Below are 16,511 nucleotides of genomic sequence, written 5' to 3'. Positions count from 1 at the left end.
ACTGGATCACTCTTACATTTTTTATTGTGATTATAAGACACATTTCAGCAACAACCACCAGGTAACTTGGAAAAAGCAATCCACCAATCCTTAAGGGTTATTTATCTTTTTGTATGGTGGCAAGGTGTGTATTCGAGATGAGTGACTTTGGAATGGATGCTTTGACATGTTTGTGAGTTGATTTTCCATACTGATATACTTTGATTCTCTTCTTCTTTTATCTTTTGTGAATCTACGTAGGTTTTTGCCTTGTGGTTATCATGCATGCTAAGTCACTTTCAGTTCAGTTCAGTCACTCAGTCGTGTCCACTCTTTGCAACCCCATGAATTGCAGCACACCAGGCCTCACTGTCCATCACCAACTGCCGGAGTTCACTCAAACTCACATCCATCGAGTCGGTGATGCCATCCAACCATCTCATTCTCTGTTGTCCCTTTCTCCTCCTGCCCCCAATCCCTCCCAGCATCAGTTTAGTTATGTCCAATTCTTTTGTGACCAGAGGGACTGTAGCCCACCAGGCTCCTCTGTCCATTAAATTCTCCATGCAAGAATACTGGAGTGGATTACCATTTTCCCCTCCAGGGTATCTTTCTGACCCAGGGATCAAACCCTTATCTCCTACATTGGCAGGAGGGTTCTTTAACCACTAGCACCATCTGGGAAGCTCCGTGGTTATCATGAGGCATATATAAAACATCTTTTACATTTAATGTCTAGTTTACATTGATAAATCTTAACTACAATCACATACATACACACACATACTACATACACATACATACAAAAACTCTACCCTTTTGCCCTCTCCCATAATTTTATGTTTTTGGTATCATAATTTACCTCTTTTTACACTGTATACTCATTAACAAATTATTGTAGCTATGGTTATTTGGGGGCTTCCCTGATAGCTCAATTGGTAAAGAATCCACCTGCTATGCAGGAGACCCTGGTTTGATTCCTGAGTCAGGAAGATCTGCTGGAGAAGGGATAGGCTACCCACTCCAGTACTCTTGGGCTTCCTTTATGGCTCAGCTGGTAAAGAATCCGCCTGCAGTGTGGGAGACCTGGGTTGGGAAGATCCCCTGGAGAAAGGAAAGGCTATACCCTCCAGTATCCTGGCCTAAAGAATTCCATAGGCTGTATAGTCCATGGGGTCACAAAGAGTCAGAGACAACTGAGTGACTTTCACTCACTCACTCACATAGTTATTTTTAATACTCTTGTTCTTTCATTCTCTTAATAAAATTAAATGGTTAACACTATACCATATTACAATATTAGGGTATTCTGAATTTGCTTATTTATCTATCTTTACCAGAGTGCTGTATATGTTCATGTTTCATGTTACTAATTAGCGTCCTTTCATTTCAACTTGAAGGACTTCTTTCAACATTTCTTGTTAAAGCAGTTCGGATGCTGATGAAGTCCCTCAGCTTTTTTCTGTGGAAGCCTTTTATCTCTCTTTATTTATGTAGGATAGGTTTGCCAGGTAGAGTAGTCTTGGTTGACTTTGTTTTTCCTTTCAGCAATTTGAACACATCATCTCACTCACTCTTATCCTATAAGGTTTCTACTGAGAAATCCACTGAGAGTCTTAGAAGAGTTCTAAGTGACGAGATTTTTTTTTCTCTCGCTGCTTTAAAGATTCTCTGTGTTTGATTTTTGTCAGTTTTATTATAAAGTGTTTTGAAGAGTATCTCTTTAAGTTGCCTTTGTTTGGTGACTTATGAGCTTCATTAACTGGATATCCAAATCTCTCCTCTGATGTGAGGAGTGCTAAGCCATTGTTTCTCTAAATAAGTTTTTAGCCTCCCTTTCTTTCTCTTCTTCAGAACTCCAGTAACTTATGAATTGTCTTTTTGATGGTGTACCACAGATATGATTTTCTTCAGTCTTCTTCACTTTTTTTCTTTGCACTCCTCTGATTTACCATCGGGTGGAGAAGTGGGTGTGTGTGTGTGAGGCATGCAAAGTACTGCTGCTGCTGCTAAGTCGCTTCAGTCGTGCCCGACTCTGTGTGACCCCAGAGACAGCAGCCCACCAGGCTCCCCCGTCCCTGGGATTCTCCAGGCAAGAACACTGGAGTGGGTTGCCATTCCCTTCTCCAATGCATGAAAATGAAAGTGAGAGTGAAGTCGCTCAGTCATGTCTGACTCTTGGCAACCCCATGGACTGCAGCCCACCAGGCTCCTCCATCCATGGGATTTTCCAGGCAAGAATACTGGAGTGGGTGCCACTGCCTTCTCCGATGCAAAGTACTAGAAGTGCCCATAGGCCAGCTGGGGGATCCACAGATGAGGTGTTTCTAGAGGCTCATTAGCAGGCTTCTTCACAGGATCCCTGACACAGTTAGGATTTGTGTCCATTTAATACCCTCCCACCCAAGAGTTCTGTGTGCTAATTTCCCCACCTCCACTTGCCCCTCGGCCATGTAGCTCACAGTTCAGCACTCTGGATGGTGTGGAAGAGCAATGAACCTTCTGGCAGCATGTTGCCAGAGACAAGAGCTGAGGACAGTATTTCTTGGCCCTAAGTTGTGCCACCTAGAGAGAGTGGTGACACAAAGTCAAACTATTCCTTCTACACATTCCAGTGTGTCCTAACTTGTATTTTTTGTTCCAGTGGCGTACTGGAGCTTCTTCTATGGAAACTTGGACTTCCACAAGGACTCTCTGTGAGTGACTAAGTCAGTGAGCTCCAGGGACTGACAGAGTGTCAGGAAGCATTTAACAGGAGGCTTCCTGTGTGCTGTTTTGGATCTGTCAGGAATTCTCTCTTCCTTATTAATTCCTGAATACTCAGGAATACCCTCTTCCTTCTTGTGAACCATATGGTAAAAGTGATTGTTTACAACTCTCTCTCTTTAATACAGATCGCCTATGCTTTGTAAGTCTGGAATTTTAATCTTTATCTTTGCTGAGAATAACTACCTTGTAAGACAGTATATGGATCACAATAAACTGTGGAAAATTCTGAAAGAGATGGGAATACCAGACCACCTGACCTGCCTCTCGAGAAATCTGTATGCAGGTCACAAAGTAACAGTTAGAACTAGACATGGAATAACAGCCTGGTTTCAAATAGCAAAAGGAGTACATCAAGGCTATATATTGTCACCCTGCTTATTTAACTTCTATGCAGAGTACATCATGAGAAACGCTGGACTGGAAGAAACACAAGCTGGAATCAAGATTGCTGGGAGAAATATCAATAACCTCAGATATGCAGATGACACCACCCTTATGGCAGAAAGTGAGAGGAACTAAAAAGCCTCTTGATGAAAGTGAAAGTGGAGAGTGAAAAAGTTGGCTTAAAGCTCTACATTCAGAAAATGAAGATCATGGCATCTGGTCCCATCACTTCATGGGAAACAGATGGGGAAACAGTGGAAACAGTGTCAGACTTTATTTTTTGAGGCTCCAAAATCACTGCAGATGGTGATTGCAGCCATGAAATTAAAAGACGTTTACTCCTTGGAAGAAAAGTTATGACCAACCTAGACAGTATATTCAAAAGCAGAGACATTACTTTGCCGACTAAGGTTCGTCTAGTCAAGGCTATGGTTTTTCCAGTGGTCATGTATGGATGTGAGACTTGGACTGTGAAGAAGGCTGAGCACTGAAGAATTGATGCTTTTGAACTGTGGTGTTGGAGAAGACTCTTGAGAGTCCCTTGGACTGCAAGGAGATCCAACCAGTCCATTCTGAAGGAGATCAGCCCTGGGATTTCTTTGGAAGGAACGATGCTAAAGCTGAAACTCCAGTACTTTGGCCATCTCATGGGAAGAGCTGACTCATTGGAAAAGACTTTGATGCTGGGAGGGATTGGGGGCGGGAGGAGAAGGGGACGACCGAGGATGAGATGACTGGATGGCATCACTGACCCAATGGATGTGACTTTGAGTGAGCTCCGGGAGTTGGTGATGGACAGGGAGGCCTGGCATGCTTCGGTTCATGGGGTTGCAAAGAGTCAGACTCGACTGAGCAACTGAACTGAACTGAACTGAAGACAGGATATACGCCCACACCATGTTGATTAAAACCCCTTTGCTCCATCAGAGCTCTGGTCCCTGTGTCTCTCTTTCTCTCTCTTTCTCTCTCCCTCTTTCTCTTTTTCAGGCTGATCCCCTGGAGTGCAGAGGCTCTCTGAGTTCACTTTCCTGCCCGGGCTTCTAAGACCCTCCCAAGAAGGCGCTCTGCACCTTCACCCCATCGAGAGGGCACCTGAGGCCTTCGTAAACAGAGCAAGCCCCGTGCAGGGGCTTTATTGGCTTTCTGCATAAACCAAGGAATATCAGCCTCTTTCTCTCCTTTACTTTCTTATCATCAACTCCGGACCACCAGGTTCGGTCCATTAAAAGACCTCAACAAGTGGCGCCCGAATAGGAGCCTGGTATACTTGGCAGATCGGACAGAGTGACCTCGAAGGCCTACTGAGGCTGGTAAGTACTAACACATGGGTCAAAGCCTGGAAAGCCCATCATTTTTCTACTTTACTTCATCACTTATTTAAAGTTCAGGGATCTACTGAAACATATGCTGATTTTTTATCTAGATTAGAATTGCTATTTCCCATACTGTAATTCGAGAAGAAGCCAAAAGGCAACTAGAGAAATTACTTGCTTATGATAATGCAAATCAGGAATGTCAAAAAGCTATAGCTCCAATTCGTGAGAAAAGGACTATTATTATTTGAAGGCTTGTCGCAATCTAGGATTATAAACTCAAAAGATGCAAACGGTAGCTGAAACAGTAGCTGCTGCCTTAAGAAAGGGAAAAAAAAGAACGCTTTATATGTGAAAATAAGAACCATTTAAAAAGGGATGGCCCTAAGAAAGCTAAAACAAAAAAAAAAGAAAAAAAAATAAAAATAGAAAACCCTCCAAAAATCTGCCCTCGCTACCATAGAGGAATACATTGGGCCAAAGATTAAAAGTCTAAATTTGACACTGAAAGAAAACCTATTCCAGAAAACTCCAAGCAGGGACCCCCGCCAGGTCCCCTTCAATAAAAACCTGGGGCAAATTCCATCTTTTACCTGAAACCCTCAACATCTGGCAGTGTTGCCATTGATATACCAGCTTTGTTTTTAGATAATATGAAGTTAATGAGCTCTATCAAATTCACGTGAACTGAAAAATATTAAATATATATAATGTTTATTTAAATATAAATAAAATTTAAATATAATTGTTTGCTAATCCAATTAAGACATGTCTTAAGTCATCAACATTATGTAATACTTTTATTATGCCTAGGTTTAAGGTAAACTAAATTTGTCAACAAAAAGGTAACTCTCTCTCTCTCTCTCTCTCTATATATATATATATACATATAAAATGAGATTAAAACTTTTAGATAACCTCTATTAAAATAATTATATTTTATTAGAATAATCTGTTATTATAATCTAAAATAGTCTCTTAGGATTGAGATAACTTAAACTTCTAGAGTTGTACTAAACTAAATAATAAAAGTTTATTAAATAGCTAGGTCATTTCCAAATAAAATAAGATTCTAAAACATTAATTACTAATCATTAACTTCCTCTTACAAAACGTTTTTCTTACAGAAAAACTAAAGAGATTTTAAACTATTAATAAATATATAATGTATAATATATTGGTATATATAAATATATTTTTATATAGAATAAATATATATTATAATATGATATAATAAACATATTCACCAATATATAAAATGCTAATATACAAGACACTTCATAGTTGCTAAGAAAAAGTAAGATATATGCTTTTAATATAAAAGATATAAGATATGACAAACTCAGATATACATTCCACATTTTACCTGGGGGCCACTGCTCATTTAACAAACAATACAATTATTAAAGTGAAAGTGAAAGTAAAGTCGCTCAGCCGTGTCCGGACTCTTTGAGACCCCATGGACTGTAGCCTACCAGGCTCTTCCATCCATGGGATTTTCCAGGCAAGAATACTGGAGTGGGTTGCCATTTCCTTCTCCAGGAGATCTTCCCGACCCAGGGATTGAACCCAGGTCTCCCACATTGTAGGCAGACGCTTTACCATCTGAGCCAAGAGGGCAGTCCTTTCCCTTCTCAATTATTAAAATAACCTGAAAATATGACAAGGCTATTTAGACAGAGCAGTGGCCCCTCACGAAAAAGAAATTATAGGCAGCTATGAAACTTATACACAACTAAAATTAAAGCATATTGAAGAATCTTGTCCTCCTTGAAACTATTTTTGTCATTAAAAAAAAAAAAATCTAACAAATGGTGTCTCTTAAGAGACCTTAGAAAAGTTAATGCATCCATGAAACCTATGGGTACATTACAACCAAAAATCCTATCACCTACCACTATTCCTTAAAATGGACATATTATTATTATTGATTTACAAGATTGCCTTTTTAATATACCTTTACACCCTTCAGACCGAGAGAGATTCACTTTCTCTCTCCCTTATCCTAATCATATTAGACCTCATAAACGGTACCAATAGACTGGACTGCCACAAGAGATGATGGATTCTCCCACCACGTGTCAGTGCTACGTAGCCAAAGCCCTTGAGCCTGTGAGAAAGCAGTTTCCTAACTTTCTTGTTATTCACTATATGGATGGTATATCGTTTTCGGCTCCATCTATTTTAAAAACTGAACACGTTTGATATAGCTCAACTATTCTTTAAAAACTCTAGATTAATCATTGCCCCTGAAAAAATTCAAACCTCTACACCTCACCATTACTTGGGGTTCGTTGTTAACAGACAACGCATTACTTCCCAACTAACTCAGATCCATACTGATAAATTGTCAACCTTAAATGATTTTCAAAAGCTCTTAGGTGATATTAATTAGATTAGACCTTCTTTAGACATGGCTAATTATCAACTGAATAACCTATTTAATGCTTTAAAAGGAGATCCTGATTTAAATAGCCCTCGTTCACTTTCTCAAGAGGCAAGAAAGAAACTCTATTTGGTGCAAAATAAATCACAAAAACAATTTCTTATTCACATCAAACTAGATTTATCTCTAGAACTGTTTATACTCCCCTCTCCTCATTCTCCCACAGGACTTCTTGCCCAACAGAACACCTAGTAAAATGGATCTATTTTAGAAAAATAAAGTCATCTACACCCTACCTTGATTTAATTGCTCTAATCACTATCAATAGAAAAAATAGGACTAAAACTCTAATTGGCTCCAATCCTCATAAAATTGTAATACCTATTAATAAATCTCAATTTGAGAACACTTTATAAACTTCTACAGATTTCCAAATAGCTTTTCTGAAATCTTTTGGAGAAATTTCATTTCATTATCCTTCTGGTAAGCTGTGGAATTTCTTCAGAAATACTGAATTTATTATTTCTCATATTATCAGCTCACAGCCTATACCACAGGCCAAGGTTTTTTATATAGATGAGACTGAAAACGCCAAAGCTTCATTCTGATCTCTTAAAGAATATAGTCTTTTATACTAAATTTCATTCTGCTCAACAAAATAAATTATATGCTCTTATTTATTTGCCTACATCCTTACCCCATCAATATAGTCTCTGACTCTATATATTCTGTTTTTGTATTAAAAAATATAAAAACCTCCACCATAAACTCCAATCAACCTATTATTCAACAACTCTTTTTCAAACTACAATCTGTTGTTAAAAACCACAATTCTCCCATTTATATTACACATATTCCAACACATTCTTGTCTTCCAGGCCCCGTGACTTATGATAATGAACAAGCTGATAAACTGGTTTCCTTTGCTACTCCAAAAGAACAGCATGCTCTGTTGCATAACAATGCTGGCTCCCTACACCAGTTATAGAAAATCCCACACCGCCAGGCTAAAGAAATTATTAGTAATTGCTTTACTTGTAGACCCCTACATCTTTGACCCATCACACAAGGTATTAAGCCTCGTGGTTTACAACCTAATGAACTATGACAAATGGATGTAACTCATTGCCCTGAACTCTCTCCATTTTCTTTCCTATACGTCTGTATAGACACAAATTCCTCTTTTATCTGGGCCACTCCTCTTCGTAGTAAAGCTCCACAACATGTTATATCCTGCCTATATTTCTAGACACTTTAAACAATTTTTACAATCTTTTCCTATTATACATATTACAGGTATTCCACAGACACAAGACATAGTCAAACAAACACATCACACATCAAAGTTACAAATAAAAAAATTTTAAAAGGGGGAATACACAGGTATACTACTGTCTTCCTTACCTAAAGCAGACTTTACTAGATTCCAACATACTTTCTAAACCTGTAACTATTGTTAATACGGCTTTATTTGTTTTAAATGTTTGAACCTCTTCTTAAGATTCGACCCAAGGGGGCCCCCGGCATTCAAAATGGAGATGAAACAACAAGAACCCCAGAAGAAGAAATTCCAATATAGGCTATGTCTGCTCTAAAGATCTCCAGAAAGCACCGCCCTCGGCGGCATCACCCTGATGATCTCCCCACTTGGGGACAAATAAAAACCCTTACTAATCAAGCTGAAAATTTGGTCTCTCAACAGGGATTGCCTCCAAGTCCTAAATACATTCTCCTGACAATGGTCAGTCTTTTGGCCTGTACCTCCCCCCACTCAAGCTCAGACTAATACCCAACCCCCTCTATTCCAGGTGGTCAAATGGACAGAGAGAGGATCAATCATTTCAACAAATGACTCTATACATATACCTTCTTCCTAGTACATGAAACGGCCCTCACACCCTGGACAGGAAAGAAAACTAATTAACATTTCTTTAGACTATGAAGTTCTTCCCTTGTGCATGGGCCCAGCAAAATTGTGCATAAATGTCAGCCGTTAAACTTGGGCTTTCGTCCTGCCTCCAAAAGAAGACTTTTGGACATTGCTTGGATTATTTACTGCCCTTTCGTTGTCTGTAAACCATGTTTATACTACTGAGACTTTAGGGAAAGAGTTAGGGAAATATTTAGGGAAAGAACAAAGAACATTATGCAAGGGGTTTACTTATAAAAACTTTACTTATACTCCCATTCGTTCAGACAAATGTCAAAGCAAATCAAGAAAATCAATGTTTGTGGCTAATCATACAATTGTTGATTGGGGACCCCATGGTATGTGGTTATCTGATTGCTCAGATGATATTAACAACACTGTGTGTGATATGGAAGGTCACTGACACTATAATGGAACATTACTATGACAAAAGACTTCTTGAGTGGCTTGACAGTGGATTAGCCCCACCTCGACCTAAGATCGTCCATGATAAACAGAGTGGGCCTGAACAATGGGACATTTAGAAACTTGCTGTGAGCACCAGAGCACAGAAAAACTTGGAACTTGGACTGGACATTTCATAGGGACCAGCTGTGGCCATAGTAACTATTTCTTTCACTATAATCAGCCATATTTTATACAGGCCTGTGTCCCACTTCCTTTTGTTATAGCCATAGAAAATTTACAATTTAATAAGACTTTTACGGTCTGTAACTTGTATTAATTGCAAGCTATATACTTGTCTTAACTCTTCTGTTTCTTTAAGCTACTCAATTTTGTGTTCAGTTCAGTCACTCAGTCGTGTCCAACTCTTTGAGACCCCATGAATTCCTGTTCAGTTCAATCATACTGCCTACAACTGGGAAGAAATCAAATTTCATTTACAAAATATACATGATAATGCCTCTCTGAATGTACAATGACTGCAAAAGAAAATCTTTAAAACTTTTTCTAAAATCTGCCCTCTTCCCCTAATTTGGAAACTTTAGCTGAACAAGTTATCCGGGCTAGACTCACGAAGATGGTTTCAAAGTATTACCCACAGTATCAGGTCTGAAACTGTAAATTTGGTGATTGTCTTGATAATTATATTTGTTGTTTACCATCGCCTTTCTATAAGGTTGGTTAATACTAACCAAACTCATTTGGTCAAGACCTTTTTTACAAATATAATAAAATAAGGGGAATTGTCAGGAAGCATTTAACAGGAGGCTTCCTGTGTGCTGTTTTGGATCTGTCAGGAATTCTCTCTTCCTTATTAAGTCCTGAATACTCAGGAATTAAGAGGAGAGGCCAACCTCTCCCAGGACTGAGGAATCCAAGCATTTCCTTCATTAGTGTTTCTATATGGTGATAAGTACCCTCTTCCTTCTTGTGAACCATATGGTAAAAGTGATTGTTTACAACTCTCTCTCTCTTTAATATGGATTGCCTATGTTTTGTAAGTCTGGAATTTTAATCTTTATCTTTGCTGAGAATAACTACCTTGTAAGACAGTATATATGCCCACACCATGTTGATTAAAACATCTTTGCTCCATCAGAGCTCTGGTCCCCATGTCTTTCTTTCTCTCTCTCTCTCTCTCCCTCTCTCTCTTTTTCAGGCTGATCCCCTGGAGCGCAGAGGCTCTCTGAGTTCACTTTCTTGCCCGAAAAGTGAAGACCCTAAGACCCTCCTGAGAAGGCGCTCTGCACCTTCACCCCATTGAGAGGGCGCCTGAGGCCTTCGTGAACAGAGCAAGCCCCGTGTAGGGATTTTATTGGCTTTCTGCGTAAACCAAGGAATATCAGCCTCTTTCTCTCCTTTACTTTCTTATTGTCAACTCCAGACCACCAGACCACCAGGTTCCAGTCCATTAAAGGACCTCAACACCAAAGCATGGGCCAACAGGGGTTGGAGCCAGCTAACAGGCTACTGAGGTGTCTGCAGGTGGGACCCAGGTCTGTCTATTACTTGATGTGCTGGTAGGTAAGACTTCTCCCAGACTCCTTGGCATACAGTGCTGGATCCACAGTGCCTGGCTCCCTCACAGGCACTTTTGTCCATGGGTAGAAGATGAATTTTTATTGTTGAGGGAGAAGAGACAAAAATGAAGGACTTCTTGGGCTGCCATGATGCTTGTGCTGCATGTGTGCTCAGTCATGTCTGACTTTTTGCAACCCCACAGACTGTAGCCTGCCAGACTTTGTCTGTGGGATTTTCCAAACAAAATATGGGAGTGGGTTGCCATTCCCCACTCCAGGGGATCTTCCCATACCAGGGATTAAACATGAGTCTCCTGCATCTCCTGCACTGGCAGGCATATTCTTTACACTAGCACCACCTGGGAAGGCTTATGACCATTAGATTTTAATTGACTTTCTGTGTTTATCCTCCTTTGGGAAAAGAATGTCCTGACCATGCAAATATAAGTGTTTCAGTTCAGTGTCAATTATATTTCTTGCTACACATATCAAATAACTCAAGTCAAATCTAAATAGTGAGCACATACAAAAAAGTTGTGAACATAGATGAAAATAAGGACAAGTAGTGCAGCATAAAGGAAAATAAGAGCTTGGGCTTTAGAATCAAACCTGGAATTAAGTTCTAGCTGTGTCAGTCTATAAGCTGTGTGATTTCAACAAGTCATTTGATCTCTCAGAATCCAAGTTTTTTCACTCACAAATCAAATATTAATAGGGGACTGTTGGGAAATTAGCAAGGATGCATTTTTAACCCAAGTGTCAGTAGTGATCACCCTTTCCTTTCAAGCTGTGATCTCTGAAAACTCCAGTCCCTGGGATGTTTTGAGTCACACAGGGTCTTTAACTCTACAGTCCTCTCTCCTCAATTCCTGTTTCTGATAAATCTTGATCTTTTTCACATTCTGCCTCCTGTATCTCCCTCTTTTTTCAAATTGTGTCACCTCACTGAGAGCACAATCTGTTTTCTCTGATTTGTCCCAATCTTCCAAGGCATTTATGCCTAGAAGACACTGTCAGAGTACTTGTGCATGTGTAGTCATTCAGTCGTGTCCAGCTCTTTGTGACCCCATGGACTGTAGCTCCCCAGGACCCTCCAACCACGGAATTTTTCAGGCAAGAATATTGCAATGGGTTGTCATTTCCTCCTCAAGGGGATCTTCCCAACCCAGGAATCCAATCCGAGTTTTCTGTGTCTCCTGCACTAGCAGGCGGATTCTTTCCCTGCTGAGCCATCAGGGCAGCCTTGACAGAGTATTCAGGGACTTAAACATAAATATTAAAAATGTTGTGGGTTACTTCCCATTCCCAACCAACTTTCCTACTAATGTTGCTCCCTCTCTTCACCTTTTCTTCATATCTCCTTCTTTAACTCCCAGCCACCAAAATTTGCTTTATATCATTTGAAAATCAGTGTATCAGCTTTGCTTCTCACTCCCAAGAACATTCTTGTTATGCCCAGAAAGGCTGATTTTAAGAACTTGGTGGGCAGCATTTAGAGTAATGCTTACTCTCAGCTACATTCCTAAAATTCCTGAAAGAGCAGACATTCAATTAGTGCAGTGGTTACCATTGTGTGTATAAATCCCCAAGGTAATGACCTAGAAATGTTATTCTTATTTGAATATGCAAATTCTTTTATCTTTGTTAAAAATCTGGCCCCATTATTTTATGCTTGCCCCTTACAAATCACCATTCTGGAGGCCACAGAGGGTAATTTGATGCTTTTGGTTTTTAGAGTGCTGAAAAAGTACTCACCATCATTATATTTTAAATTAATTATATATCAATAAACACACCTTTTTTTACTTGCTTTGTTCCAACAATCACCTGATTTTCTGTGTTGGTTGTGTTCTGTTGTTGTTGTTTGGCCACTCAGTTGTATCCAACTCTTTTGTGACCAGATGGACTGTAGCCCACCAGGCTCCACTGTCCATGGGATTCTCCAGGCAAGAATACTGGAATGGGTTGCCATTTCCTCCTCCAGGGGATCTTCCCAGCTCAGGATTCAATTCCACGTCTCCTGCCTTGGCAGGCGGATTCTTTACCACTGAGCCACCAGGGAAGCCCATTAGTTGTGTTCTGCTTTGGTCCTTAGAATATCACCTCTCTGTACTCTCAGCCTTCATGCTCCTCTTGCCTTGCTGACACCATCCCCACAGCCAAGGTGTATCATGTAACAGAGGCTTAGAAAAACAGTACGTTATACTCCATGGCTTCAGGTCAAAAACAGGTCAAGGATGGACACACTACCAAAGTCAAGTGAATCAGACCAAATGAGACAATTCTAGGGACTTTTAAGAAAGTCAACCACAATAGTTAATGCTATGTATCAATTTGACAGGAATGAGGGGTGCCCAGATATCTGACCTAACATTATTTGTGTGTGCCAATGAGAATATTTCTGGATAAAATTCACATTTGATTGGTAGACTGAGTAAAGCAGAATGCTCTCCCTAAGATAGGGGGCCTCATCCAATCAGTTAAAGGCCAGAATGGAACAAAAGGGTTTATCTTCCTCTAATACAAGAGAATCCTTCCTGCCAGGCTGCCCCTTTGATCTCGAATAACAGCTTTTCCTCTGCCTTTAAACCTTAATGCTAGCTCTTACTGAGTCACAAGCTTGCTGGCCTGTGGACTGGAATGAAACCATTAGCTGTATTCCAGCTTGCAAACACACCCTGCACATCTTGGGACTTGCCTGCCTCATGTGAGCCAGTTCATATATATGTGAATCATTTCTCTGGAGAATCCTAATACATCAACCCTACAAGATGAACCTTTTATAGATATATTGTTGCTGTCAAACAAGTAGATAATTCTGAATATAAAGCCAACATAGGAGAAGCCTGCACTGAGAAGTAGAAAGAGAAAAAATATCCTTGTGGCCTTTACTTGAGCCCTTGGTCAAGCAAAATTTGAAACCAACTCTATCTCTGTATTTTTTTCTGTTACATAGTAGAATAAACTTCCCTTTTGCTTAAAGGAACTTCTCAAAATTCTCCAAGCCAGGCTTCAGCAATACATGAACCGTGAACTTCCAGATGTTCAAGCTGGTTTTCGAAAAGGCAGAGGAGTCAGAGATCAAATTGCCAACATCCGTCAGATCATCGAAAAAGCAACAGAGTTCCAGAGAAACATCTACTTCTGCTCTATTGACTATGCCAAAGCCTTTGACTGTGTGGATCACAATAAACTGTGGAAAATTCTGAAAGAGATGGGAATACCAGATCATCTGACCTGCCTCTTGAGAAATCTGTATGCAGATCAGGAAGCAACAATTAGAACTGGACATGGAACAACAGACTGGTTCCAAATAGGAAAAGAAGTATGTCAAGGCTGCATATTGTCACCCTGCTTATTTAACTTATATGCAGAGTACAAAATGCCAGGCTGAATGAAGCACAAGCTGGAATCAAGATTGCCAGGAGAAATATCAATAACCTCAGATAAGCAGATGACACCACCCTTATGGCAGAAAGTGAAGAACTAAAGAGCTTCTTGATGAAAGTAAAAGAGGAGAGTGAAAAAGTTGGCTTAAAACTCAACATTAAACAATAAAGACCATGGCATTTGGTCCCATCACTTCATGGCAAATAGATGGGAAACAGTGGAAAGAGTGGCTGACTTTATTTTGGGGGGCTCCAAAATCACTGCAGATGGTGACTGCAGTCATGAAATTAAAAGACGCTTACTCCTTGGAAGAAAAGCCATGACCAACCTAGACAGCATATTAAAAAGCAGAGACATTACTTTGCCAGCAAAGGTTCATCTAGTCAAAGCTATGGTTTTTCCAGTAGTCATGTGTGGATGTGAGACTTGGACTATAAAGAAAGCTGAGCACCGAAGAATTGATGCTTTTGAACTGTGGTGCTGGAGAAGACTCTTGAGATTCCCTTGGACTACAAGGAGATCCAACCAGTAAATCCTAAAGGAAATCAGTCCTGAATATTCATGGGAAGGACTGATGCTAAAGCTGAATCTCCAATACTTTGGCTACCTGATGTAAAGAATCAACTCATTGGTAAAGGCCCTGATACTGGGAAAAATTGAAGGCGGGAGGAGAAGGGAATGACAGAGGATAAGATGGTTTGATGGCATCACTGACTCAATGGTCATGAGTTTGAATAGGCTCCAGGAGATGGACAGGGAAGACTGGCTCTCTGCAGTACATGGGGTTGCAAAGAGTCAGACATGACTGATCAACTGAACTGAACTGAAGAACACTTAAGAGAAGATCTACTCCCTTAAGAAATGTTTAAGCTTATATTACAGTTGACCCTTGAACTATTCAGGGGTCAAGGGCACTAGCTCCCTGAAGTTGAAAATCTGATTATAACTTTTGACTCTCCACAAACATAATTACCAGTAATCTACTATTGACTGGAAGCCTTACCAATAACATGAACTGTTGACTGATACACATTTTGTATTACATGCAATATATGTATTATGGACTGTATTTTTATAATAAAGTAAGCTAGAAAAGAGAAAACATTATTAAGAAGATCACAAGGAAGAGAAAATACATTTATAATACTGTATCATATTTATTGATATGGTAAGTTTGTGTCATCTTTTTGCAAGATGAATCATCTGTCAGTATCTAAATTAATATTGCCTTATATGATACAAAACATTATATGCTATATGTATTACTAACACTAGACATTAGACATTAAAAGATAATGTGAAAGAGAACTCAGATTTTGGAGCCCAACAAAATAAAATCACCTGCAATGCAGGAGATGTGAGTTCAATCCCTGGGTCAGGAAGATCCCTGGAGGAGAAAATGGCAATCTATGCCAGTATTCTTGCCTGGAGAATCCCATGGAAGAAGCCTGGTGGGCTACAGTTCATGGGGTCGCAAAGAGTCGGACATGACTTAACAACTGAACAACAATAAGTAACAATTCATGCATTAATAACAGCATTTGCAGCAGCAGTATAATTACTTTATAATAGCCTACCCTAATCAATGAAATTGTTTCACAGTAACCTAGCCTGTACACTAGTGAATGAATCATTATAGTATTTTTATGGGTAACATTTTACCACTGGAGTAAGTCTCTTCCCCATGCATTAGAATAAATGACCTGTTTCTCTGTTTGCTAATCCCTACTAGTTACTGCTTTATAGTGTAAGACAGGGCAGGACTTCAAATGTGTTTCTCATGTGGGCTTAGAGAATGTGAGCGTTGAAAGACATCTACTCCAGGATCTTCCTCTGTGCAAAACAGAAGAAATATAGTGTATCACATTTATAGACTGTACTAAATACAATCAATATCAGAGGAGTAATATGAGCGATCTTCTTTTAGAAATTTCATCTTGACAATGGGGTTGCTAAGATAGTGAAGAAAGAGGGACTGAAGGAGAGCAGTAAAGATGCTTTGCCACAGTTTAGAGGAGAGAGATTGTGGGTCTTAGAGGTCTAAGAAAGACATGATGGGAATTTACAATGGGTCAAAATTAAGGTGCTAATGACAATAAGGTAAGGAGCGGAATAGATGGCAAGAGACATGAAGATTGGTGATTTTAGGACTATGGTGCCTGTAGTTAAGGCAAGAAGTACAGGTGGAACAGAGGATTTTTTTTTTTTTTGAAGAAAGGATGGCATATGACACATTTGATTTTGAACATGTTGCATTTGAATTTTCTTCAAGGGATCCATGTGGAACTTTCCAGAAGGAAGTGTAAATCTGGGTCTGGAGCTTAGAATAGAGATTGGAAATGGTCATATACATTTGGCAGCATATGGTCCATTCTAGCCTTTCCACTTTGAATATT

Source organism: Ovis canadensis, chromosome 9, assembly GCF_042477335.2.
Source record: "Ovis canadensis isolate MfBH-ARS-UI-01 breed Bighorn chromosome 9, ARS-UI_OviCan_v2, whole genome shotgun sequence".
Taxonomy (NCBI): Eukaryota; Metazoa; Chordata; class Mammalia; order Artiodactyla; family Bovidae; genus Ovis; species Ovis canadensis.
Note: the sequence above shows the minus strand (reverse complement) of the source record.